The 4,822-nt window shown below is 39.4% G+C and overlaps 1 pseudogene; it reads right to left on the bottom strand.

Moving 5' to 3' along the window:
• Nucleotides 1–2,734: 2,734 nt before the first annotated feature.
• LOC149228429 (uncharacterized) lies at nucleotides 2,735–3,976 on the bottom strand (annotated as a pseudogene).
• Nucleotides 3,977–4,822: the final 846 nt, after the last annotated feature.

Here is a 4,822-nt window from a genome sequence, read left to right as displayed (position 1 = left end):
TGGGATAGTGTGCCCTTGTGGTACACTAAGAACTCGCAGGTCCAGTGCCTTATCCATTTATGACAAACAGAAATTTGCTTGACAAGCATGACTGTAGGAGAAAAAAAGCTACATCTACTGAAAAATGCTCAGTTGACCTTGAGCTTATTTGCATTTACCTATACCTACCTACCCTAACAATTTCAACTTCCTTCTGCTCAATCAATATGAAATTTCCAATGTAGCCAATCCTCTGTTTTATCTGATACTTGATTTCTTTGACTGCATCGGAATTCAGAGCCAATATGATGGTGTGATGACCGCTGCCACTGAAATTGTCTCTGATCTTTATAAGTAAACTGAAACACTGGAGAGTAAAACTCTTCCATGTAATCAGCTATAGGATCCCAGAATACACGATCAGCTTGATTTTTCTTGTAACTTTCCGGCTGTGCAAACTGATCTTCAACAACAGTGTTCAGTTCCTCAAGCGTAAAAGAGAAAGGAACCAACACTCTTTCCTTGTGTTCTGTCATAGAAAGCTTCTGAAAATAATGATCATGATTATGGAAACTATATGCTTGAATTTTACCTTCCAAGCCTTCAATTTCTTTCTCAATGTCCGTAGCAAATTCATCCAAAAAGCTCATCTTATCCTCTGCCTTGCAGTCAAAGGATTTTAGATATGAGGACAAGGACAAAGAAAAATATTCATTTGTTTCTTCTTTTTTATAATCATTATTCCATTGCTTAAAATCTTCAACTGAGGGAGAGTTTGTCACCAACTCTGACCTATCTATCCATTCCTCCAAAAACATGAGCCAAAAGTCTTGAAATGACTTAATGGATTTGACAGGAAAGCTTTCAACCCATTGTTTGCATTTCCCTTGAAGTGAATCATAGAATAACCTTATGCAAACATCCTCATGTTTAACCCTAAGAAGCTCTGAGAATTCACAAAAATCTAATATATGCCTCAAGGTTAAACTCAAATCTTCTCCGTTGAATTTTGGACCATTCCTTAGAAAATATGCATCCTTGGGAAAATGATTTGGGAAACCATGAATTCCTGAGAAATCTATACATGCATACCTTGAACTAAGAATGGCAGCTTCTGGGTCCTTCATAGCTCCAGTGGAAACACCATGAATGTATGAACTTTGGATTCTTCAACAATGGAGTCGCCAAGGTAGAATGCAACCTCGAAAACCTTTTTGAACTCCTGCTACCTTCAGAAATTCAATCTTATAACTACGGGAATGAGTAATCTTCAGACTCCCGGCAGACGCACCAAAATGTTATCACAAAATCATGTACTAAGGGCTGCTACTTAGCAAGATCTCATGCAACTATTTCAAACCAGGCTTTAGACTAAGGCTTAGCCTCCTTAGTCAGAGAGGGCTCTCTCACCGATTTTTGATATGAATTAATAACAAGAAAAGATGGCTAACTCTTCAAACAGTACATGAAAATAAGCTGGTTGGAACAACAAAATAAGACTTCTTCCATTGGGCTCATGGAGTCAAACACCTTTGCAGTAAATTACCAACTACTCATTCATGGAAGTCAAGGCATATAATGTCTAAACACTCAAAACATTTCTCAAAGGAACCTCAACTCATAAACATACACAGGAAATCTGAGCACTAGGTGAATTCAGAGTGATTGCACATCTATGGAGCTGTAAAACAGAAAGGAAGAGACACAACCATATATATTCTGAGCATTTAAACACAAGATGAATCTTGAGAAGAAAAAGTAATCTTTCTATTACTGTCAAAAGTCTTTTACATCAGTCAATATAAAAACTCTGTTTTTTGTATAAATCTCCAACCCTCATTACATCAGAGTTTTCACTATATATAGGAAAACAAACTAAACTACTTTGAGTCTCCTCCTCCAGCATGAGGGGAGCTCGATGACCTATCATTAACTACCCTTATCTATTTTTAAACAAACTCATTAAATACATAAAGTATTGAGCTGTAATTACAAAGAGTCCTAATCACACTAAAACTCTAACTTCATCTCCTCGTATGCCTGATTCCTTTCTTGATCTTTGACAGCTGTCTTTTGTTGGTTAGGCTCAAGATGATTGAGCTACAGATGCAAGGAACGCTGACTTTGGATACTTGTAAGTGCTGATGGATCATTTATCATCAGGATCAAAACACCTATTTTTAAGGTCCCTGTCTCCTACCATCCTCCGAAAATGTAGCAGCATGTTCCCAACTCTTTAATAACTCAAAGTATGGAACGCTGCTACCAAACACCATGTCTCCAGATGAGATGTAGGCTGTATTGATGTACAGGTGTCTCTCTTCTAACATTCCCGGTCAAACTGTTTATTCTGCATTGAAAACATCACCTACAGCAGTTTCGTAGCGCGCTACGAAACTGCTGTGTGATTTAAAAGACACAGTCTTCTTCTAAACTCCTCACAAAATTGAATAGCTGCTGTTGCCATTCTTCAGTTTCACCTTTGCTATGCTGGGATTCAGAATCACATTCTCTATATCCTTCATAAGGTTAGAGTGGGTTACCTTCTTTTCCTCATCAAATATCACCTCAAGCTTAGGCCTAACATAATTATTGAGAACTGAAGCACACAAAATCGATGCTCTTTTTATATTTTTTATCTCTGTCTCATCCACGACAATGATTGCAGATTTGAGATGTTTCTGCAGAGTATCTCTGGATTCTGTGTCAGATGCATTTTCTAATCTTTCCTTCCAAAAAGGAAATAGATCACACTTTATGGAACAAACAGGGCACAAAAATTCACAATCAATGTTTCGCTCCTTCCCAGCGCTAACGGTGCTTCTTCATTTCTCACAAGTAAGACAAGAGCGATACTGCCAATTTGTGCATACTCCTCCTTGGACACAAGCTCTATGTTCGCACCAACCATCCGCTCCACAAGAAGATTTCCAGTCAAGCCAGGATCTTCATCGACTTGTGCCTTGGTAGTTCGTAATATGAGATAGCGGTCAAGATTCAAGTATCGAGCTGCCACTGCAGTAGCACGACAATGGTTACTTTGAATGCCTCCTATTGTGATAACACAATCTGCACCTTGCGCCTTTGCATCAGCCATTAAAAATTCTAGCTTCCGCACCTTGTTCCCACTAAGTTGCATACCTGATAAGTCATCACGCTTTATCCAGACTTCAATGTTTGATGGTAAGCCCGGAAGATTCCATCGATGAATTGGTATAGGGAGATGTCCGAGAGAATAGAAATGGGACGGAATCGGATGAAGCTCTATCACCCAAGAGGGAGGTGTGTATCAAACTTTGCTCAGAAAGGCTTCAGAACTGCCTTCTCCTTCCACTCGCTCTGCACGAAGCCCGTGAGCCATTGTTGTCTTCGCTCTGATGCTCTTGCCTTTCAACTGTAATTTACTGTAGCACCATGGAGATGTAAAACCAATCCAATGGCAGCCGCTGCTAAAGCCGAAATGTTTGCAATCGGGAGTCATCCTAATCCTATATGAAATTAACGATGCCGAACCCCTTTTCTGGCAAAGAAAAACAAATGTCAACCAGGTGTCTATGTTCTCTGTCGGTGGAGGAACTAATGCACGAACAACTGGTAATGTTTATCAAATCTCAACATCTCGTTTGGTTCCTTGTATTCGGTCAATACACAAAGATTAGAACATGAGGCGCATACTTAAATGCAAATACATTTCATTTGTCAAAAACTCATCACTGACACGAACATGATCCCACAACCATGAATTCCCAATGTACTTGGAGATGATATATGCACCACCACTTAGTCGATAACCAGCTTCATATATATTTGCTACTTTTCCAACATAATTAACCTGAGTTGAGATCAGAAGGACTTCATTGACTTGAGAAAAGCGATTGTCCCAGGAAAGGATCTTCAAGGTATTAGTCTCAGGGAGAGCACTGAGCAAATCTATGTTGCTACAAACGAGCTTAACGCACTTCTTCCTTGAAAACACTGTCACTGCTCTCATCTGCATTTCTGGAGGGAAGCAAAACTCTGTACAATAGGCATGCTAGGATTTGGGCCTCCACTGAAAACTCGAACAAATCCCCAATTTCGTAGCACGCTACGAAACCACCTAAACAGGTAGCGCTGCGAAACTGCTAAAAAGAATTCATGCGCTGCGAAAACACCCTGTCTTTAAGCTAGGCTAAAAATTTTTGGCAACAGAATTTTCAGTGATAACAAACAGCACCATGTATGTTTGCCCTATTTCTTTAACAACAGTCCAAAGAATGGTTACAGGATCATATGCTTCAATGGAGTGCTTCTGAAACATGATAGGCTCCCCCTAACTGTATGCATCATCTCCTCTTGGCAGAGTCTTCTTATAAAATGCTTAGATTGTCAGAATTTAGGCCAATGATACATCCTGTTGGCTGAAGAACTCAAGGGACTTTCGGATTGTATTTCCTTCCTTCTCCATACTTGTGTAACTTTCTTCTTTTGCATGGTTCTAGCTTGTGTAAGAGCCCATGCTAAGTTACAATCTCGTGCCATATGACCAATGTTATGACACTTGAGGCATTCTACATTGTACATGAATAAGAATTCATGGTTTCTTCTTGCAAAATTGTTTTTTGGAGGTTGTCAGAGGCTATAACATCTATCTCTATGAGATGGTTGGGGACCACAACATCTATCTTTATGATATACTTTACAGTCTTTTGCCATATGGCCAAAGTTTGAACAGGAATAACAATAACCAAAAAATGAACTTTGGTACCTGGGAGATGGAGGTTTCTTTGGTGTACTTCTGAATCCTCTCGCATCTTTGTCATCATCTATATTTCCTCTTGGAGCGGGTTTTCTTCTTGGAGCA

This window comes from Pinus tabuliformis, chromosome J (genome assembly GCF_031772625.1).
Source record: "Pinus tabuliformis cultivar Carrire ecotype Pingquan chromosome J, CPIR1, whole genome shotgun sequence".
NCBI lineage: Eukaryota > Viridiplantae > Streptophyta > Pinopsida > Pinales > Pinaceae > Pinus > Pinus tabuliformis.
This window is presented reverse-complemented; position numbering and strand designations above follow the sequence as displayed.